At 45.0% G+C, this 23,866-nt stretch overlaps 1 protein-coding gene across 10 annotated transcripts in view; it reads left to right on the top strand.

The window, feature by feature from the left end:
- RBFOX1 (RNA binding fox-1 homolog 1) overlaps positions 1–23,866 on the top strand; it is a 1,986,757-nt gene that overhangs the window by 157,661 nt on the left and 1,805,230 nt on the right. The window lies entirely within an intron of this gene.

Raw genomic sequence — 23,866 nt, forward strand, 5'->3', positions numbered from 1 at the left:
CAACCCATTCCAGTAAATTGGTTTTAGCACTAATGAATTGTTCTGTTTGAGCAGAGCGTGGTTGGGAAAACGCTGACGTTAATAGTGACACCGAGGCATTTGAAACTTCATCAAAAATTATAATCTCAAAATAAAAGGCTAGGCTGGGAAAACTTCTGTGTTCTATTAATTAACATAGGTTGTCCAATCAATGTTTTTAATTGGTAGCAGATTAAAGTATGGATTTCCGCCACGGCAGACCTGCAGATTGGCTGTCTTGCTACCTGTGGCTTCTGATGACCTCATTCCAACATTTATATTCAAATCTGATGGCTCGGAGCTTTGGTAGTCAGTGGATCATAAATTTCACCCAGTTCCTAGGGCTGAATTTCAAGCATGTAGACCATGTGCTAACGGCGAGAATGATCGGAAAGACAGTTGTAGACAAACGGAGCATGAAGAAAATCATTCTTATTGGAGGATGTGGCAGAAACAATTTTCCTCTGTGCTAGGCAGATGTCAGCTCTGTGGAACTGGCCAGAAATAAAGATCACTCCACTGATGGGCTGTAACAAGGGGAGAAGGAGGGCACCGGGCTCCCCCCAACCCAGATGTCCCTGGAGCTAGCAGCCTGGCCGCACAAAACAGCCAGGGGAATTTCTGCAAAGCAAGAAGGTGGGACTGAGCAGAGGGAGGAACCAGGAGGTGAATGACAGGCCCTGTACAGGGAGCATTCCTGTGTGCCAGGAGCTGTGCTAAACTCACTTCACTTCACAGTAGCCCCACGACAGAGGCATTAGGTTGAACCACACGGAATGGCTACTCTTGTAGGTCAAAAAGAGCTGAATATCAGCAATTTTGTTTAGCTCAACCTGTGCTGTGAGTAGCCCTGGTTTGTAGCTGAGGAAAGTGAAGCTGAAGATACTTGCCCAAAATCACACTAGGAAGGTCTGAGCAATGCAGGGCTAGCTCTGGGGGAAGTACCCTGCCTCCTCCTCAACCCTCCTCCTTTCCTCTTTCTTCTGGTGGGTGGGCTTTATCTGGGCCAGGGTGGATGGATCAGACTTACACCTTGAAGACCCCTCTGGCTTACTCTGGTAGCTGTGTGGGGGGATCCAGGGCGGATTCCAGGAAACTCTTTAGGAAGCTGTTACAATAGTCCAAGGAGAGTGACTTGGTGGTTTAGACTAGAGTGACAGCAGGGGAGGTGTCAGGAAGGGGACTCACATAGGGAAAATTTAGGAATGAGGATCAAAAGGACATGGTATTTGATGGAAGTGCCTCGCCCCGGCTCCTCCTCCCCTGGCTCCCGTGTCTTTGTGTCATGAGTGCTCAGAACATGCAGTACTTTGTCTTTGCTACACATGTCTCCACCAACTGTAAGCTCCTGAGGGTGGCAATCATGTCTCTGATTTATGGTTGTCCCTGGGACCAGCCTGGTGACCAGTAGGCAGTCAGGATTCGCTGGCGAAACGAAAGAATTCAGAACGTGCAGTCCCTTACAACTACCTCGAATCCTTTCCTCAGCTGTGAAGCTCCATTTCCTCAAATTCTGGATTTCCTGACATCGAGACAGTCAGAAATGGAGAAATACTATCCATGACCTGCCCTGCACTCATCCTTCAATTTCTACAGTTATTGTCTCAGTAACCCTGGTGGGACTGCTTTGAACTCAGTAGTTACGCAGTGTTCACATTGACAGGGTGACATGTCTTTATCCACTTAATTCAGCTAGTTTGGACCATTTCCATTAAAATTTTCTGAACTATTTAGTGAGGAACACTCTGACCAGTACTATATGCTAAATTGCTTTTAAACAAGGGAAGTTCTGTCATCCAAAAATAAAAACCCCTGCTCCCCAGGCACCAGCCTATGCCACCCTCCTGTTCTCTGAAAGCCCACCTCAAGTTGCCCTTATGGAGGGCTTTCCTGATGTCTCCCTCCTCGGAGCCCTGAGGCCTGAATCACCCTCTCTGGTACTTCCTGTGGGATGGCTAAGTCTTCTCCCCAAACATCTTGCCTCCATTTTTTTTGAGTGGGAATATGAGGAGTACAAAGAACATTTAGCTTAAAGAATCTTTATTGCTCAGACAAGTAAAAGGTCCTTTAACAATCACATTGATTTTTGCTGATGGATGTAAAAGTTTTTGAACATGAATTCATACCCTGGGCAAGACCCACTTGGAGATGCCAGGATTGTACGGTGCCCTTATAAGACATGAATGGTGAATGAAGGAAGACAAATTTTGCCACAAAAGTAACAATTCCAACTGATGATTTGCATTAAGGGGACAACAGAAGCTGAGTAACTGACACCCAGGCGGTGACACTTGTCAGGTAAAAGGGACGATGATCTGGTTGCTGGTTTCTGTTGGCAAAGCATTAGAGAAGGTTCAGCAGCCTCGAAACACTCAAATCCAAAATGGGATGTGAACGGAAAGATAGAAGGTGGTAGCGGTGTGGGGGGATCCAGAAAAATCCAGGAAATGCTTAGAAGCGATCACTGGAAATCTCTGTTGGGTCCTCATCTGTCTCTAGGAATTGTGGAAGGTTCCAGCTCTTTAGCCTGTTGGGCATCCCTGGTTGTCTCCCCAAATGGTCCTCTGAGTGAGCTGACACTTCATCTCCTGAAACATTCTTTGGGTCCCTTGTCCCCATCCCTGTGGCCAAGACACCTTTCTGGTCTCACCACTGGGCTCAGCCTGATGGAACTCTCATGCACAGACAGCTGTGTGGTCTTGGGCAGCACACAGACCTGGGTGCACATCCTGGCTCTACCAGGAAGTGGCTTTATCGTCTGTAACATGGATTAATAATAAGTCCTGCATAGACATCTTGGTGGGGGGCGGGGCGGTCACTGGGATAAGTGATGTGAGCCTTTGACACATTTCCTGGCACATATGAACACTCAGTCAAGACTAAACCCCAAGCCAAATAAACCATCATCAGCAACAAAGAAGATGAGGCCGCAAGTATAGTACAAGCCTCTTGGCTGATCTCAGCAGATTCTCCTTTCACTCTGCAAACGCTTCTCCTTCCCCAAATCATCCTCCCCCCAAAAAAGTTTTGTCCTGCCACCCTCCTGAAGAGAGTAGTATGTATGGTTAAAAGAACTCAGTAGCTTGGAGTTAGGCTTGGGCACAGCTGTGTGACATTAGGTCTGTGACTTACCTTCTCTGTGCCTTTTTCTCTCTTTGAGTTGTGCAGTCTTGCATCAGCTTCTCTCAGAACATATCCACCCTCCTTTTTGTCTTCAGCCGGTGGTGAGCTGGCTTTGCTCACTGCTCAGTCTCTTCTGTGTCTGACAGGGCAAGGATGCACAAGGCTGAAGTGGCTGCCACCACCCTTTGCCACATGACTTTTCAGTTCATCTGCCTTTGACTCATACTAGGGCCTCTTCCCACTCATTCTGTGCAGAGTGAATCTGATTGGTTGCCCATCATCCAGTGGATTTTTTTCCTCTGTGTCAGGGCTCAGCCTCCATGCAGTCGTTTGACGCTGGCAGTGAGGTCACATGGGGCCACGTGGCAGCCATGGGCAGTGAATGTGTGAGGGAGGCCAGTTCCTAAACAGTGGACTGCAGATGCCCTTTGACCTCAGGTTCCTAAGTTAGGAGATGTTCAGGTTGCCAGGAGGAGGCAGCCTATTCTGAGATTCTGAGAACTAAACCTCCATTTCTTCAGCTCTGAATGATATAATATTAGACACAGACAGCATGTCTCCACCTTCACTGGACCCTAATTTAAGTCCTCAAGGGCATTCCCCAACCCCACTCTCCTAACTGGGCCAAAGACAGAAGGGAAATGCTATGTGTGTTCCAGAGGCAAAGAACCTGAATTAGATGTGTTGGGGACATTTTACCACAAAATGGGGCTATTCATTGAAATATAATGAACAGCTGGGAAATAAACATCTCTCCTACATGGGCTGTTAAGAATAGAATTTCCCTAAAAATTACCTCACAAAGAAAGCCTCTCACTTTCTAAGACCTGCCATGGCACACCTGTGTTTTCTGTGCATTTGGCCCAGGCAGGAGGCTGGATTAAAGATCCTGGGCAGTGGCCTCTCATGACTTTGAAAGTCTAGAACCCTGGACCTCCCTCTGGCATTGCCCACCCTAGACCAGGATTCGATACAAGGTGCATCCACCCCTAAGTGACTGATTTGCTAAAAACAAACTATATAAGCTTGCATTTTATAAGTTCAGCAAGTATATTTTGAGCACCAACTATGTGCCTAGCATGAACTATATTGCTCTAGGCATCTGGGCTAAATCAAGGAGCAGAGCAGGTAGAAATCTCTGCCCTCTAAGACATTTATTTCTAAAGCTGGCAGGGTCTGCCTGCTGCCTGCGTCTCCAACTTCAGCTTGGAACTCTCATCCAAATCGTCTTCCCACCACAGGGCCTTTGCACGTGTTCCTTTGCCTGAAATGCTCTGACCTCCATCAGCCCTCTTTATATGACTACTACTCATCTCAGCTTCCTCAGGGGAGTCTCCCCCACTGCTGTGCCTCATCTGGGCAGTCCGCTGCAGGCTGCTCTGTTATTGTGCTTTCAGAATCATGCTGCCTTCCTTCCCAGGAGCACACATCTCATTTTCTGTTTATACATTTGTTTGCGGGATTATTTGCCTACCTTTCTCTCACAGTAGACCCTAAACTCTGTGAGGCTCAGAGAGGTTAAGTAACTTGCCCAAGATCCAGAGGGACAGAGTCAGGATTTGGGCCCCAGTCTGCTCTGTGTTCCTTACATAGTCTAATATGAACTGGAAGTACAGGAGTACATGTCTACCCCTAGGCTTTGTACATCTCCCCTCCCAATTTACCTATAGCTTTGCAGAGCCCTGTACTTGCAATCAGCTCTGTAAAGATATCAATAATAGCAGCTAACATTTGCTGAGGTCTCTCACTGTTCACTAAGCACTAAGTACCCTCCATGCAGTAGCTCCTTGTATCTGAGGAGGCAGGAGCTATAATTAACCCCACTGTACAGATGAGAAAGGTGAGGCTTGGGTTGGAGGGATGATATGCCTACAGTCTCACACAGGGTTTGAACCCGGACCTGCTGCATTCCCAGCCATGGCAACTTCTATGCTGTCTCCCTCCTGGCACTCTCATCCTGGAAGGAAAATGGAAGTGGGGTAATGCGGGGGCCAGCCCACTGCTCTGAGTCCTGGTTACATCCACAGACCCTGAGATTTAGGAAGGGTTCCAGTGAGATGGGTGATGATGGATCACCTGCAGGTTAATTGCTCATTGATTCCTTCCGCCTTGGCATGTAGAGATCTGAGAGAATCCGAGCCAGCTTGGAGCTCCCCTTCTGATGGTTCTTTCATGCTCAGACCCTGCTGCAGTGAAAATCAGGGGACTGTGCAGGGGCTTCTTTGGCATCAGATCTTTCTTTGCTCTGAGGGGTGCACTGTTTTGCTTGGCTATACATAGATGGTTCCATGGAGGAATCTCAGTGCCAGGGAAAAAGAGAAAGGATTGTTGTCTGACGTCACAGTCAGGAGGAAACTTGCCACTATAATCACTCTGTGATGACATTTGGGCAGAAGATGCCTTGGGACCCCTTGTGACGTCTAGGTAGGCTCCTCTGGGGCCCCAGTGACTCAGAGCTAGACAGACACACTGGATATGCCCGCCAGCCTGCTTTGGGGAAGTATGGACAGGCTTTGAGGCAAGCCTGTGAAGCATGATAGCTCCATGGCCTCCTTAACCTCTTCTCTGGGCCTCAGTATCCCCATCTGGAAAATTGGGCTGATTATAGTCCTTAGCTCTTGGAATTGCTGTGATGATCAAATGGGGTCACACGTAAATGGCTTGGCCAGCGCCTGGTATGGAGTGGGCACTCAACAAATGGCAGATATATACTGAAAATATCAGTTTGATGGAAGCCCCAAATAGAGCTTTCCATTTATTCCTCTTGAGCAGTAGGATTCTGTCTGGAGTGGGCTCCTTGAGAAAGCCAAAGCGCCTCTTCCTCTGGTCTGGTTGGTCCTGGCTGTTAATTTCCAAGACCCATTTAATTTTTTCCCCCTTCACTCTCAAGAACAAAGATATCCTGCTGGAAGATCAGGAAATGAGAGATAGGAAGGGGACTTCTCAGACAGCGATGATTTGTAATGACCCATCAACAGGGATAAACTCCACTGCGGCAAAAAATAATGAAACATCGATTCTCAGAACCTATTAAAAGTCAGATTTATATGAGAATTTGAAAAGGCAATTAGTCTGGATTGAAACTAATTAGTGACTCCCCCCTGCCTCCCCTCAACTTTCTTGGACAGTTCAGATACAGGGAGGTTATTAAGGACCTACTATGTGCAGGACTTCAGAGCACTCAAAGATTCTACTCTACTCTAGAGAGATAAGATACAAATGGAAATGACTATTATTTAGGAAAGAAGTCAGTTCCATGATAGATGTACAAGCACAGTGTTAGGAGGTTTCAAAGACAAGCATCTTCTCTCATTTTGCTCCAACTCCATGTAGAATCCCTCTCAGCTCCTCTATTTACCTTTTCTTTCTGCACAAGACTACTGTAGTTTTATCTCTGGCCCTTTAAAATCACTTTGCATACTTTCTGGATGGGTTCATTTGTGCCTGTGGGCCCCGACTATCTCCCTATGTGCTGACACCCAACTTCCCTATCTCCAGGCTCCAGCTGTCTGGCTGACACCACTTCTGCAAGGTCTAAGATCAAACTCACCATCTCTCCCACCCCCAGACCAGTCACTCCTTCTGGGCCCCTCTCTAGGTTAATATCACCACATGGGGGCCCAGTCTCCCAAATAAATGTCTGTTCCATGGTCACTCTGGATTCCTCCATTTTCTGCCTCCTATGTCTAAATTGGTCACCTAGTGCTCCAGATTTTGCTTCTTAAACATTTACTGAGATTATTTTATCCTCCCCAACCTGCTGCCTTTCACCAGGGCTGTTAGCCATAACAGTCCTCTAATTTTCCCTTGTCTCTCACCTCTCCTGCCCCTCCCCCACCCCTAACTGCTGCCAGGAAGACCTTTCTGAAATGTAAACCATATACTTTTACTTTTTTACTTGAAACTCTTCAGCATTTCTTCAAGGTCCTTGGGGTGAATCATTGCTCATGAGCATTTCAAATAAGGTCTTCTGAAATTTGGATTCTGTTTACCTCTTACTTTGTCTCTTGCAACTTTCTAGCAATTTTCTAATTTTCTAATTTTGTCCAGCCACCCATCTATCCATCTAATGTTTATCAATCTCCTAGTATGTGACAGGCATTAGAGTAAGTGCTCAGTTTACAATGGTGAGCAAAATGGACACGGTCCTTGACCTCGTTAAGTTCACAGTCTTAGGGACAGCCCGACAATAAACAAACAGGTAATTAGCAAACTAAGTGTGAAAGGTGTCATAAAGGAAAAACAAGGTGATATGAGAGAGAATAACGGGAGTAGGGAGATGAACTAAGGGTCTTCCTAGATTCAACTAAACGTTCAGACTCACAAGAATACCACAGTTCACTCTTAGCATCCTAAACTCTAGCAGGATGGAGGATGGGAAACCCAGTTGGCTGCTAGGGCAACACCAGGTGTTCCTCCTCCTCAGCGGTCCATGTGGAGTTGCTCCAGTGCAAGGAGAAGAGTCCACTTTGGGCAGGTGTGGGTCTGCCCTGGCTTAGAAGCTGCATACATCACAGAAGCCAGTATCTCTTGTCACAATGCCAGAAGCGGAGATCTCGGGAACTCTGCAAGGAGCATCTCATTACAGAGAAATGACGTCCAAAGTATGGTATCCCACCAGGTACTGATAGTCCATTTATAGTTCTTCTCTGGCCAGATGCAAAGTACCAGTGAGAGGTCAGTTATGCCCTAGGTAATGTTTACTAGTAATAGAATTGACATCTCAGCTAATTAGGTTACCAGGGAGACAGTGCTAGGAAGTTAACTGAAGGTTAAGTTCTCATGCAGAAGGAGGGAGGGCTTTGTTGCCCCTTTGCTCTTTGGGGGATTTCTTTAGATAGAGTGCTCAGGGATGATGCTGTTTTAGTTGAGTTCTCACGTAGGAAAAAGGTGGGGGAAGAGCATTGGAGGCAAAGAGAATGGAAAGAATTTGGTGTGTTGGGAGGGGCGCGTGAAAGGGAGAGTCTCTGGAGGTGGGCTGAAGAGGTGGGCTCGGGTCCATGCCATCCTGTGTGAGGAGCTTGGGTTTTACGTGAAGTTTGGATTTTGTTCCTTGTCCTCGCTGACTTAGGGTGAAATGCAGTGTTCTCGCTGAGTGAACACACACTTCCAGGGTTTCAGGTACGGAGTGGCCTGGCCAAAGTCCTTCACAACTTCCTCCCGAGGAGTCGCTGTCAAGGGGTGTTCTAACGTTGCATTGCTGTATAACAATCTGCCCTAAACTTATAAACTTAAAACAACAGTTATTTTATTAAACTCAGAGAATCTGTGGGTCAGAAGTTTAGGTTCCTGGGAGGGTATTTTTAGATGACATTTACCTTTAAATTGGTGGAATTTGAGTGCCGCAGACTGCTTGTTGTAATGTGGATGGGCCTATTCCAATCAGCTGAAGATAGAACAAAAGACCTGCACCAAGCAAGAGGGAATTCTGCAGCAGAAGGCCTTTGGACATGAACATATACTATAGAGAAAGACATTTATTTTAAGGGATTGGCTGACACAATTATGGAGCTTGGCAAGTCTAAAATCTGCAGGGTGAGCCAGTAAGCTAGAGGCTCAGGAGAGATGGCACCCACATCCCAATAGGGGGTTAAAGAATTTGGGGCCACGGTTTTAAAATCAACACAGTATGCTATCTGGCTACAAATTATCTGCATTTATTTCGCCTGCAAAGTACACTTGATTCTCCCCAGACCACTAAAATTATCTCCCATTACACCATCAAGCTTGACTTGAGGCCAAGGATCTCATAAACCTTATTTAAGATCTAGAGGTGGATGAGGATCCTTGAGTTTGTTTCCTTGGATATAGTTCCTGTAGATCTGAAGACCCATAAACTGAAGACAACTTATCTGCTCCCCCCATACCCAATATGCAAAGATGAGACAGGTGTAGGATAACTGTAACAAAAATTCTCATTCAAAAAAGGGAAGAACATAGCCCATGGTAATTCTGAAATTCAGGTTGGTATATAAGGCCCATTTCTTTATTAAGGTTCAAAACAGATCTCTGGGAATGATTTTTATGGCTTTTGGCTCTGTCCTTTGAGATCTTGGTTCTGACCTTGGAGTCACCTTCTTTTACCCCCATAAGAAATAGCCCGTATGTGCAGCTGACTAGATTTCTCAACTTACTTTCTGTCTGTAGAAGTTTGGAGATCCAAAGGACCCCTTTTATTAGTTCAGTTTCAGTTCTTTTTAGTCCAAGCTGGTTTAATTACTTTAAAAACTTTGTGGATTTTTTACATGTCAATTCATTATTTATTATGATCATTTGACCAAAGCTACATACACAGATCTCTTTGAGATAAGTTCTTCTGTACTTGGATCCCTTGAGGGGTTTCTGTGGGGTAGCATGCTAATATCCTTAGAAAACCTATTGTCTTCAAGTACCTCCTTAAGATTCTCAGAACAGATTTTGTCTGACTGAAATGGTCTAGGAAGCACCATCTTAAATATTTCTGAGATTTTAAAAATTGAAGTATATTTGATTTACAATATTGTGTTAGCTTCAGGTGTATAGCATAGTGATTAAGTATTTTTCAGATTATACTCTATTATAGGTTCTATCAAGATAATGGCTATAATTATCTGTCCTATACAGTAAATCCTTGTTGCTTATCTATTTTACATGTAGCAGTTTGTAATATTCCCATACCTCTAACTTGTCCCTCCCTCCTTCCTTCTCCTCTTTGGTATTTCTGAGATTTTAACAAATGGATTTTAGTCACTATTGGCTTTGTCTTTACTCTGAAACAAGTGTTATGTTGTGATAACAATCTGGAATTGATCTGTGTCCTTTCTTACTTTGAGTACCCTTTGCTGGCTGGAAAGTTTGTCCTGGGCTTTTTATATTTACTCCCAACTTTACCCCCAAATGGTATCACTTATTCTTTAATTGAACGCTGTCCTTGCCTAGTTTAATGTGGGCATCTAGAAAAAGCCAGGTGACACCTTCAATACTCTGGAAATCTCCTTGGATGCATCCCTGGGTTCATTCAGTACATTTCTGGTTTCCAAATTATTGCAGCCAGCACTGTTGTCACACTTTCTTCCACTACAAAACAAGGAGCCCCCCTTTCCCCAGCTTCCAGTGAAGTTTTCCTTTTTGCCCTCGCCACTGTTTCTTCGAGACCTGTCACATGACCTCCAAGTGAATGCCATGTGATTTGGGTTTTAATTCAGTAGCACCCCACCTCTAGGAGCCAACTTTTGCTCCAGGTATCCGTTGCTCTCTACTAAATCACCCCAAACTTAGCAGCATGGTAAGATGATAATGTTATTGTGTTTGTTGATTCTGTGGGTCCTGGAATTTGGACAGGGCCTAACTTATCTTCACCCTCTAATATGTGAGGTCTCAGCTAGGGAGACTCAGATGGCTGGGGGTGACTCATAAACCCTGAGGCTGTATCACCCACTGGAGACTTCCTTCCTGATGTGTCTGGTGCCTGGGCTGGGATGATTGAAAGTCTGGGCTTGGCTAGGATCCTTTTTTAAAAAAATTGAAGTAGAGTTGATTTACAATATTGTGTTAGTTTCAGGTGTACAGCAAAGTGATTCAGTTATATATATATATGTATGTATAAATTTTTTCAGATTATTTTCCATTATAGGTTATTACAAGATGTTGGATATTGTTCACTGTGTTCTACACTAAATAAATCCTTGTTGCTTATCTATTTTATATTGAGTAGTGTGTATCTATTAATCCCGTACTACTATTTTAGCCCTCTCCCTCTTCCCTTTCCCCTTTGGTAACCATAGTTTGTTTTCTATGTCTGTGAGTCTTTTTCTGTTTTGTCTATAAATTCATTCGCATTATTTTTTAGATTTCACATATAAGTGATGTTATATAATATTTGTCTTTCTCTCTCTGACTTTACTTGGTATGATAACATCTAGGTCTATCCATGTAGCTGCAAATGGCAATATTTCATTCTTTTTTATGGCTGAGTAATATTCCATTGTATGTATATGTGTATATATATTATATATTGTATTATATATATTGTATCATTTGATTTTCAACAACACAGAAAGGTAGTCCTTTGGTATTATATATTACATATATAAATGTGATATATATATATATAATATATATATATATATATCACATTTTCTTTATCCACTCATCTGTTGATGGACACTTAGGTTGGTTCCATGTCTTGGCTATTGTAAATAATGCTGCTATGAACATGGGGGTGCCTACATCTTTTTAAATTAGAATTTTTGTCTTTTCTGGTGGGATTACTGGATTGCATCATTTGGTAATTCTATCAGTTTTTAAGAGAACCTCTATACCTTTTTACATAGTGGCTGCACCAATTTACATTCCCACCAATAGTGTAAGAAAGTTCCTTTTTCTCCACATCCTCCCCTTGGCTAGGATTCTTGAACAGAGTGCTTCCATGGGACTTACCCGTGTGACTTGGGCTTCTCATCACATGATGGCTGGATTTTGAAAGGAACCATGTCAAGAGGGAGTGCCCAGAGAATGAATTTTCCGAGATACTATGTGGCCTTTTAGGATCTGGCTTCAGAAGTCACATAGCATCACTTGTGCCATACCATATTGGTTGAAACAGTCTAAGCCCACCCAGGTTTGGGGAAAAGACACAGACCTCCCTTCTTGATGGGAGGCACATCAAATGATCTAGGACCAGGTCACAACAAGAAGCAGGCTTTGGAGAATATTTAGGATTCTCTCTTTCATTCTTACCCAAAGTGACTAGATAAGTTTTCAGTATTTCTCTTCCCTTCTTTAGGTTCCTATAAATGTTTTATTCAACTGGATCCTCTTCTCCCACAGAGAAAGATCCACTACTTCCTCTTTTATTCTCCCCACATTTGATTTTCAATAACGCAGAAAGGCAGTCTTTTGGTATTTATTTACATTCTTTTTGCTCATTCTCTTGATGCGATGATAGAAAGATGGTGATATAGCTGTGATAATGGCATGATATAGCTATGATAAAGAGAAGGGAGATGGGGGTGAAGAGTGCTTGGCCAGAGAGCCCTGGTCTTGAGAAATAAGTCCTTGAAATAAAAGCTATTGGTCTTGGAACATAATTTGCCTTTGACTTTGTCCCTCAGCTTAGGGAGGACAATTCATAGCTTTAACCCAAGGCTTCTAGTGCTTTTACGAGGTATTGTTTGGATTAAATTGAATTTTGTGAGTTTTGTTTATTTTTACAATGTTATGAATGCCAAAGCAATACATGTGCACTGTGGGAAAAATGGAAAATATAGAAAAATATAAACCAAGTGAAAAGTTAACAGATGCCTAATGTTAATAGTGTGGCATATATCATTAAAAACAACCCCCCACAATCATGTGCTTTAAGTTAGCAGATTAGTCTAGGTACCCTGAAACTTTAAATAATTACAGTGCATAAACCTATTTCTTCATGTCATTAAATATGATATTGGAGCATGGTTTCTAGATGTTATGTGATATTCAAGTGCATGGCTGTGCTAAACTTCACTTAACCAGTCCCCTATTGTTGGACGGATAGGTTATATCAACATTGTGTTGGGTTGTCTGGCTCATGTAGGGTGAAACCAAATGAAGCCCACTTTGCCTATGATCATGCTTGGCACCTTCCATGGGTCACATTTACTTTGGGGAACAGATCTGAAAGGTTGTGCCATGGAAATAGAGACAGACTTGTTCTGTGTAGTCCCCAAGGGTGGCAACAAGATGTCCTCAGTAATGATGATGACTATAGTGATGACAACGACAGTGGTGACTAACATCATTTATTTAATGCATCCACCCAGTTGTTCATGTTAAAAACCCACATACTTTGCTCTGTGCCTCCTTCTCACCTGCCACATCCCCTCATCAACACCTGTCAGTTCAGTATCCTAAATATTTCTTGAATCTACTCTCTTTCCGTTTCCATCGACACTTCTCTTCTTCGAGACTTTAATAGATACTGGCTGTGGAACTGTCTTCTGGTCACAGTGTTCCTTCTAAAGTGCAGCCCTGGTCATTGCAATGTGAAAATCTCATTATCCTCGGAATAACGTCCAACCCCCTTCTCACCTTATGCCACCCCTACTTCCATTCTTCATTAGTGCTGAACTTCTCTGTCTCTGAAGACCTTTGTCCCAGTCAGCTTGGGCTACCATAACAAGCTACCATAAACTACGTGGCTTAAACAATAGAAACGTATCTCTCACAGTTCTGAAGGCTAGAAGCCCAAGATCAAGGTGCCAGTTGATTTGATTCCTGGGGAGGCCTCTCCCCCCAGCTTGCAGACAGCTTCTTTCTCACTGTGTCCTCAGTGGTGAAGAGATATACCATCTCATGTCTCTTGCTATAAGTGCCCTAATCCCATTCTCGAGGGCTTTACTTTCATTACTTCATCACCTCCCAAAGGCCCACCTTTTAATACCACCACACTGGGGACTAAGGCATCCACATGTGAATTTTGGAGGCACACAAACATTCAGTCTCCAGCAGCTGTCAAGTCAGCTCTTCCCTCTGCTTAGAATGCTCTTCTTCCCTTTCCCCAAGTTATCTCAGTTCATACATTGCTTCCTCCAAGAAGCCTTCCCTGACTATCCCCCTGCCCAAGCCTGAGTTGGGTGCCCTTCTAGTGCTCAGCATGACTATCTGTGTGAATTCCCTTCCTGGTACTTGTTTTAGTTGTCACAGAATTTTATCGTACTTTCCGCTGAATAGTGATCTCTATGAGAATGGGGCTTCTCTTTTCCCAACAGATTTTAGCTCAGTGTCCAGCGTATAGTATGCTCTCATTAACTATATGAATAATGAAAGCCATGGTTGCTGCTTCTTGACCAGGCCCACTCACAAAACGACAACCCTCACCCACTTACGAGAACCAGCTCAGAAGCCCTCCTGTATTTGCTTTCTGGGGGGTAGAAAATTGTCTTCCAGGCAGGAAAATGCTTTAAAAACAGAATAGGCAAGCACTTGTGTAAATCATTAATAAATCTGTTTACTATTTTTATTTGCATTAGGTATCAAATTAAATATTGCATTAAGTGAGTTAAATATTAATATTGCATTAAATATATATTGCATTTTTAAAATTGAGTGCTAGATGCTCTTCCTTGGAGTTGGATTAGGAAGGCTTCAGCACAATCAGCCCAGCATGTGCTAACTGTGTGCATCGCTGATTTATTAGGGTCCACAGGGATAAGGGAAATGGCGAGAGGCTACAGGGGCCTGCAGATGGGTGGTGTGTCCCGGAGGGCAGTGCTACACAGTGAGAGTTGATGTTTGATGGCAGAAGGAGAGAGGAAAGGAGAGGAGGAGGGTGAATATATGATTTATTGTGCACTTATTATGTGCCAAACATTGTCCTAAGGGATTTGCATGGAGTATCTCATTTCATTGTATTAGAGACCGACGAAATAGGTACAATTATTATTCTGCCTTACACAGGTGAGTCTCAAAGAGGTTGGGAGATGTGCACAAGGCCTCATAGGCTTGGTGAGGCTGTCATAGGCAGTATGACTCACATTCTTAACTATGATCCTCTACTGCTTCTTGAGGGAGGAGCTTTCAAGTTGCTATTAATCAAAATGGACATGTGGTTTTTAAGGAATTTTAAATTTTGGCTGTCTTTATTCCTAACGACAGGGGAACATGATATAATTTAGACCCACCTATCCACCCATCCATCCATCCATCCATCTATCTATCTATCATCCACCCATCCATCATCCATCGATACATCCATCCATCTTACTGGTTCTTAGTGAGATACTGATGGGTACCAGGAAGAGCCAGGTCTGGGAATACAGGGATGAACAAGGCAGATATAATCCCTATGCTGATGGATCTCATAGCCCAGTGGCAGAAGCCAGGAACACTTGGCTTTTAATATCCCAGCTTTTTCCCCTTCACCAAGATGCTTCCATAGTCTGAAACACTCTTTGCTCATGTGGTATACCCCTTTTCCTGTGTCTCAGAAGAGCCAGGATAGGCTATGGTACTGAAGGGGGTTCTCTGGCTTCCAGTACTTACCATGCCCTGACCTCTTGGTGACTTGTTCAGAGAGTACCTGGTCAACATCATCTTCTTCTGGTGACTGGATTTTCCCATGGTAGGCAAGACTGTCATATGGTCTGTTGTGCACCAGTGCTCAGAGGCCACATATAGACATGGGAGTCTAGGTCAGATATGGCCCTGGGTCTTCAGGAAGGACCTTGTCCCTCTGTTAAGGACCTCATCCACATCTCTAACCAGCTGTTCCCTGTCCCACCTGCAAGACAGATACAGCTTACCTATTCAGGTGGGTCCCAAGGCTTCATCACATCCCCATGCAACGTGGTGGGGCTGATGGGACCCCAAGTAGATTCTGACATAGAGAAAGAAACGTTAGCACTTTGCTAGACCAACTGGTAGGGTCCCTCAGATCCCCAAATTCATACTTCAGTTCAGATGTCTCATCTGAACCCCACGCTGATATGTCCAGCTGCTTTCTCAACCATTCTAAGTGGATGTCTCAAGGACATCTCAAATGTCATGTGTCCACTTGTCATGTGTCTTACTCTCCCTTGAATTTTTCCTTCTCCCCAAATATTCCCCAGCTCAATAATTAATATCACTCATCACTTTGCATCAGATATGCAAGTCAGGAAATAAGAGGTTGTGGTACTCTCCCATTCTCCTGGCCCATAACACACCCATACACACACACACACGCACACACCAGCAAATCCTCTTGATTCTCACTCCAAAATATTTCTTCAGTCCATCTCCTTTCCTCCATTTCCTCCACCACCAGCCTAATTCACACTTCTGTCACCTTTTGTGGAAACCACAGTTGCCTCCCAACCGATTAAGCTATTTCTATTCTTGCTCGATCCAAACCGCTGTCAAGGTGAGAATAATAGTGACCTTGTTCCTTCCTGCTGTCATGTTCAGTGACTTCCCATTGCACTTGGAAAGACTCCAGACTCCTAACTTATGCTGGATCCCAATACTTCTTTGATATTGTGCCCACCCATCCCTCCACCTTCACCTTAAGGCACCTTTTAGGCTGCTCTGTCCCCCTAACTAAGACGCAAGCCCCAGAGTTCAGAAGCCACTACCTGCTCACTCTGTATTGCCAGTTCACTGAGCACAGTGCCAGGACACAGGAGGCCCCAGGAAATAGTGGTAGTGTGAATGAATGAGTAAATTAATCAATGAATGAATGAGGCAGCCAGGTGACAGGACAGGTAATGACTCCTTCCAAGTTGAGGGTTCTCTATTTGTAGGGTTGCACACTGTGAGGTTTAACAGTGAGGTGGAACTTCGATCCTTTTCTTCCTGTGTCCATACTTTGGCCGACACAGAAGTCTCCCTCCGAGAAGGAACTGGTAGCCCAGTGGTGAATGGTGTAGACAGATGACAGCTTCCAGCTGTTAATGCCTTGGACCCTCCTCAGTCCTTGAGCTGCCCTGTTTTTCTCAGGTTGGCCCTTGGCCAGTGACTGCAAGACTGTGGTCCCAGGGCCTGGCTGTTTCTGCCCAATGCAGGACTCCTCTAATGGGTACTCGGCTCTGGAGTCCCTAGTGAGTAGCCAGAAACTATCAAGTCCCCATCCCTGCCTGATGGCTCCCCCGTCCAATCCTGTCTCCTCTCTTCTTTCACAGCTCATATCAGTGTCCTGTGGCTGCTGTAAAAAAATGATCATGAACAGAGTGACTTAAAACGAAAGAAGTGTATCCTTTCACAGTTATGGAGGCCAGAGGTCCAAAATCAAGGGGGCCTTCAAGGGCTCTAAGAGAGGATCCCTCCTGCCTCTTTCAGCTTCTCAGGATTCCAGGCGTTCCTCGGCTTGTGGCTGCATCACTCTTGTCTCTGCCTCTGTCTTTATATTGCCCTCTTCCCTGTGTTTGCTGTGTCTCAAATCTTCCTTTACTCTTCTCTCTCAAGAACACTATCTTTGGATTTAGGGCCCCTAATCCAGTGTGACCTCATCTTACCTTGATTACAGATTACATCTACAGAGACCTTTTTCCCAAATAAGGTCACATGCACAGGTTCTGGGGGTTAGGACTTGAACATATCTTGGGGGAATACTTCTCAACCCCCAGTTCTGGTGTTACTCCCCAGTAAACCTTTTGCATGGCTAACTCCACCTTGGTGTCTGCTTTCCAGAAGACCCAGCCAACAGGCTTCCTTCCCTCACCTGGAGTGTTCTGTTCCTTGCTTGTTACAATATTCCACTTCTGCTTAAATATTTGAGTTTTGCCTCCCTGAGTCACTTGGAAGTTACCTGAGGGCAAGTGTGTGTCCTTCTGGACAATGCCAAGCATGATCTTCCATTTACACAAAAGAATTAGGGAACAAGAGAGGTCCTGGGATTAGAATCAAACAAAGCAGGTTTGAGTACCAACTCACTGACTCCTGGGACCCTGAGATATTTGCTTCTCTGTTTTCATGATCTGTGACATGCTGATATAATAATATTCACCCTTCTTGTGGTCTTTTTGTGAGGACAAGATGTTTTAAATCATGTATGATGGGGGGAGTTCACCACTATTTTGTCTACACCAGTATAACCTCTCTTCCCTACCCCCTGTCTTTGAGGGGCCTGTAAGTCTCCTTTGAAAAAGGAGGGGCTCCCCTGGAAAGGAGGGGGCACACAGAGAGGTTTTGTTGGGGCTCTGCATAGGCTCGGGGCACAAGGACTGGCCCTTCTGGACCATCTGCAATCTTTGGGCGGATGTTTGTGGAAGGCTCTTTCCAGATAGTGACTGGGTTTCTCACCCTGGGTTCCATGATCTCCCTCAAAGGGCCAGATTGTTCTGTAAGCATTGGCTTGGCAATTGCCTTTGGATATCAGAAAGACTGTACACTGTTTCATTCTCTTTTCGCTTCTGCTAAAGTAATCCTAATCCTCCTGGAGGCAAGGAGAAGGCCTCTGATTGATGGAAAGTTTTATATAAGGAAGGACACCAAGGAAAAGCATAAAGATTAATCCAGGTTCTAATCCCGTTGCAGGAGCCAAGTGCGTCACCTGCTTGGGCATTGTGCAGCAGCTATTATGAATGTTGTTGCTTGATGTCCTGGTGTCACTGTACTTGTCATCAGGGTGAGGAGTGAGGGTCACGCTCAGATGTCACGGTGGAAATTTTGCTCGCAAAATGGATGACAGGGAAAGGAGTGTCTGTGGAAATACTCATCTTTCTCATCTCTTCTCCGTTGGGTAGAAGGATGGAGAAACTGCAGGCAAGCTGGGTCCTTTCCTGCAGTTTTGCATTCTCACTGTGCCTTCTAGGAGATTGCAGGCTGGAGAGGGCACAAGAAAGCTGGCCCAGAGGTGACTTCACCATGTTGTGGTCTTCCTGTTTACAAGGTCATGGGAGCAGAGGACAGATCCAATTTTTAAGAGTGGCACGTAGAGTAGCAACATTTGAGCTTCTAGAGAGTGCAATGTTGTGATGATTAGAGACACAAGACCCTGCCCTGCACTGAGATCTGCCACTCCTTCCCCCTCTTTCCTTCTGTCCCTCACTCCACACTACTTCCTTCCCCTTAAGGCAGTTGTGTTCCCAGTTGTAGAGAGCAGAGCGGGTGGGTGAGGAGGCCAGCCTGCAGGGAGGGACGGTGTCTCACTACTGTACTGGGCACTGTTCAGAATTAGAACTTTGTGCCCCACAGTTCCTGCAGCAACCCACCAGGCTCTGATGAAAGTTTCATGCAGTTTTCTCTTCCCTTTAAAGCCTGTTGGGGCATTTTCAGCAGAGGAGAAAGGGGTAGAGTTCACCTTAATCCTTCTCTGTCCCATATTTCTGCCTTTAAGGGGATCCAGGCCGGAGCCTTGTAATTATCTCAAAAATAGACCTGATAGCCACAGTGCATTTGGTGGGTTTCCTTGGCGGTGTCTAATGAAACAGCACAGCAAGCAGGAGGTAGTCTGTTGGCAGGGTGGATAGATGGCCTTGCGTCTGTTAATCTCACATTTCATCTCCATTTAAGCAGCCTTTGAGCTCATTAATTGTCTTTCTGAGAAGGGCCAGGCATTTATCTTTGAGAGCCATCCAGCTTTACTGAGTTCATCCAGCCTAAAGGGAAGGGGAGGGGAGACTGTAGCTGTCCACCTAATTTTACTGAACAAGAAATAGATAGTCAGACAGGGTGATGGCTCTTGATCTGTTTTGCCTGATTGCCTGCCCACCAGTAGGGTGGTACCGATCTCTGCCCTGACCAGTGTGGAAGAGAGTGCCACCTCCCCATGCTCTCACAGCATGGAAGATCACCCATTTCTTCCTGACATAAGGTGGAATTCTGTCAACGCCCACGTCATAGGAACAAACATAAAAGGAGTGCATAAAGCTGCCTAATGCCCCCAAAGTACCTGTCTGTTTTTAAAAAAGAGCAGATGCACAATCATTCGAATTTTATGAGAAGGATAAAGTAAAATGACTCTTTCTACAGGAATATGCAATATATATTTTTAAACTATCAAGTTCCTCTGATGCATTTAAAATAGATATAGAATGTTGATGAATAGCGGAATAGTTAAATAAATTATGGTGTGTCCAGAGTATGGGATTCTATGGAGTTCTGTGGAATTTCAGCTGTTAACAAAAGGAAGAGGTGACTCCACAGCAAAGGTTCTTAACTGGTTCCTCAGGGGACCCTTGGCTGTGTCTGGAGACATTTTTGGTTGTCACAATTGGGGGAGAGGATGTGGGTCTGGCATTTAGTGGGTAGAGGCCAGAGTGTTACAAGTTTCCTTCAGTGCACAAGACAGCCCCCCACAACAAAGAAGCATCCAGTCTAAACTGTCAGCTTTCAACAGAGCTGAAGCTGAGAAACCCAGTTCCACATGAATTATCTGGAAAAGACATTCACACTCTATTGTTAAGTTTATAGAAATCAAGTGTGCAGATCAAAATCTGTAACTCCAACCCATTTTTAAAAATTAAAAGTATATGTTGTCTGTATCTAAATATGTATATATAGGTGGATATATTTGTACATGTTTAGGAAAAAGACCAGAAGGATACATGTCAAATTCATACTGCTTTTTTCAGGGGTGAGTTTGGTGAATAGTAGGGGCTTTCTTCATTTATAATTCAGAAAAGAGTGGTGGGGAAAATAAGATTGATTTTGATTTTTACAGGTTCAGTGGACACCTTACCTTTCCAGGATCACACATTCTGCAGAATGGATTTTCTCAGGGCAGCACATACATTGCTTTTCAAGGGACTGTTATATGAGGCTATCTAGATGAATGCTATAAACGAGATTTTTATAGGAGACTCTTTCTTTTCATTGCCCGATGTCTGCCATTAGTTACAGTCGAGCCTGGCAAGACTAGGTCTTGATTTCTTAAACAAACAAAATAAAATTAAACTCTGAATACTGAGGAATAAACAGATCCTTGTGGATAAAGATACAGAAAATGTCTTTAAAACCGCATCACGGCACACCAAGATGATCAACATTCAGAAAAACAACCACCATGGAATATTCATTTTGACCAAATTGTCCTGCTGGTCCCCTTGCTTTCAGCCAAATTGTCTTCAGCAGCACGAAGAGACTTGTCCAGAAGCCTTTGGAGCGTCTATTATTATGCACTTATTATGCAGTAACCAGGCCAGGGAGGAGAGCGCAGTGCAAGAGACACGGCTGCAGTGGATCGAGAGGGACTGAGCACGGGGATGAGTGAGAGGCGGCCCCAGGCTTCAGGCTCAGTGGGCTGGCAGGACTGCGATGCGCTTCTCCAACCTAAGAGGTGGAGGAGGCACAGCTGGCGGAGAGAGCAGGGCATGGCTTGGGCCATGTGGAGTTGAAATGTTAGTGGGACGCCCACGTGGAGAGGGTGAGACGATGGTCATTTCGTTGCGCCTGGAGCTCAGGACAGCAGCTAGGACCAGAAACACACATTCATGGTCCTAGAGGAGGTGGGGACCGAGGTATGAGTGGGATAGTAAATGGTTCCAAGGGATGGGTGGGGAGTAAGACGCATGCAGAGGCGGAGTCCTAGAGGATGCCGGTGTTCCCAGAATAGGGGTAGGAAACGGAGCCCGAAGGACTAAGCACTTTGGGAAAAGACGTCAGAGAGGGGCAGACAAAGCTGTAAGAATCACTGCAGAGGGCTCCCAGTAAGGTGAGAAGGGACAAGGGGGCTTGCGCGATAAAGCTGTCTCAGTGGGAGGGGCCCAGGGCCTTGGGGAGTAAATGAGAGGGGTGGAGGGTCCTCACATGCTCTTCTTCGGAGCTGTAGCCTCACTTGTATTTATGACTCCCTGGTTACTGTCTGCTCCTCCTCCAGACTGTCAGTGACATTGGGGACTGTTTATTTGTGCTTCTCACCACGTCTCCAATGTTGAGCACAGTTCTGGAGGGTGGATGGAAGAAGCAAAGAGATACGAGCTTTTATAGTTGTTAAAGGAGATGAGGGGGCAAGGAAGAGAGGGGTGAGATCTGGATATCTTCTGGGCCCAGAGGAGGGGCTGGCATAGAAAGAGGGTTTGAGGATAAGCGGAGGGATGAGGGACAGAGGGAGGGCTGGGGGAGGCACAGGGCTTGGTTCTAAGAAACCAGGAGAGAGGTCAGTATTCATCTACCCTTTGTATGCTGACCCTGGGCTCTGCCTTACCCACTCGCTCTCGAGGTGTGCCTCCCTTGTAAGCCGAGGTCAGAGGCCCACCTGAGCCTGCACAGTGGACCAGGCACTCCACCCTGTCCATGACTTTCAACAGGCAGGCAGGACAAGCCCTCTTGTTTACGCCTTGCAAACAGGAGAGAAGTGCCACAGGCATGCTGGCGTAACAGCCTTTGAGGGAGAAGAAGTTCAGCATTTACTTTACATGTTACCTGTTTCCAAATTGTGGCTCTAGCTCTAAGTCATGTCCCCGAAGATTCCTCTTTATGTGAATGGTCTGTGCTGGCTGGTCCCAGCCCATTTCCTGGTTAATCTCTGGGAATGGACTTGAGCAACCATGATAATAAAAATACTAATAACAGTTCTAGGTATTTTCTTCCTCTAAACTTCTTTGCTGTGAACATATTTGCAGCAAACATCTTCGCCCCATAACTAATTGGCCGTAAAGCATATAATAAAGGATAAAATAACTGGTTAACAGTTGGTTTCACTCGTCCATTGGCACAGGACTCCCATTTCTGTATTCCATCAGTCTTAGCCCTCATGATGGTCTAAACAGAACTGAGAGATGGGGCAGCATTAAAATAGCGGATGATAACAACTACGTGTATCAACTTGATAGAAAATATAGTGATAAAACTTACTGGAAGTTTGAAATAGAGAGCGTAAAGCCAGATCACACATTATACTAGAAAAGAATAACATCAGTTTGCAAATCCTTCCGTGATCTGAAGGTGCAGAGTCGAAGCCATGTTTCCCATAGAACTTTGGAACATTTGCCAAAGGACACGTGATAATCTGCCCAGAAGGAACAGCCATACAGAGGTTTTCCCGGTGTGATACAGAGCTCAGTTAATATACATGCACCCGAGTGTTTGGAAACCAATCCCTCTCTGTTATTTGCACAATACTGCCATGAATCTACACACATTTTAGATATGTGGAAATATTTTGTATTTCACAATAAACTCTTTAAAATTTTGTTACTCATTTTTCATGTTTCATTATGTCCTTTTTTTTTTTTACATCCCTATTTACCTTTTTGTTATTTTATCTCTTACGGCGAAATTGCCTTACAGCCAATTAGTTTTGCGGTGAAAATGTTTATAGAGAAAAGCGCCTTGTGGCAAAGGTGCTTAGGGCAAAAATGCTGGGCTGGGCTAATAACAGCTCTTGTCACAGAGACCTTTGCTGAGGGCTGTCCATAAACCAGGGGTGCAGTATCACATTTAATCTCTGCGGTCACCCTGTGAAGTAGGTTGGGAGCCTGGAGCTCAGCTCGGGGTGGATGGGAAGTAACAGCGGAATATTGTCTTCTCCCGGTGGCTGGGTCTGCTGTGCCCGAGACCTTGGGTAGCAAAGTAGAGTAGCCCATCTCTTTGTCTTTAAGGTACTGGCTTGGTTAATCTCCTCACAGTTTATTGGACCCAGAGCCCTGGCTGGGACTGGCCAGTGCCAGGGGATTTTTATCTGTTTGGCAGAGTCCAAGAAAGGGGTTTTCTTCTTTCTGTCTCTCGGAGTCTGGGGTACTGGGGGAGCCACAGGCATATGATAAAGGGGCTTGATCTGAGCCTCAGGCAGGGTAAGGGGAGCTTGTGGTGTCTTCTCTCCTGTTGGGTGGAAACCATCTCAAAACCGATAGGAAATATGGTAGATGTGTGAGCGGCGGGCAGAGAGAGAGAGGGAGGAAGAGAAGGTTTTCTTGGCTTGGACAGTGATGTCCTGAGTTCGGGGGCAGACTGGCCCTGGGATTTGCATTTCACAAAACGTCTGTGCAACTCGCCTTTTCCCTTTCGTCTCAGCCAGGGCCCTTTCTGTGCTGGGGATTGACCTGGGAGTTCTGAGAACAAGTGGAGCATGTGATGGGTCAGTCCACAGTATGGGGGCTACTTGGGGCTATTGATCTGAGTAGGGTATGACTTTTGGTTCTGTGAAAATGTGCTTAAAAATCTGCTGGTGCCTTCCAAACTTGCTTAGAAAAAACTAAAACACCCTGTGTTGACCTTCAAGGCTGGACATGACCTGGTTCCTGTCTGCCTCCCTCTCTGATGTCTGACTGTCCTCAGATATTCCAGCCATCTTGCTCCCTGGCCCTTGTCCACTTGTGCCTGCCCCAGGGCCTTTGTACCTGCTGTCCCT

This window comes from Camelus bactrianus, chromosome 18 (assembly GCF_048773025.1).
Source record: "Camelus bactrianus isolate YW-2024 breed Bactrian camel chromosome 18, ASM4877302v1, whole genome shotgun sequence".
NCBI classification, from domain to species: Eukaryota; Metazoa; Chordata; class Mammalia; order Artiodactyla; family Camelidae; genus Camelus; species Camelus bactrianus.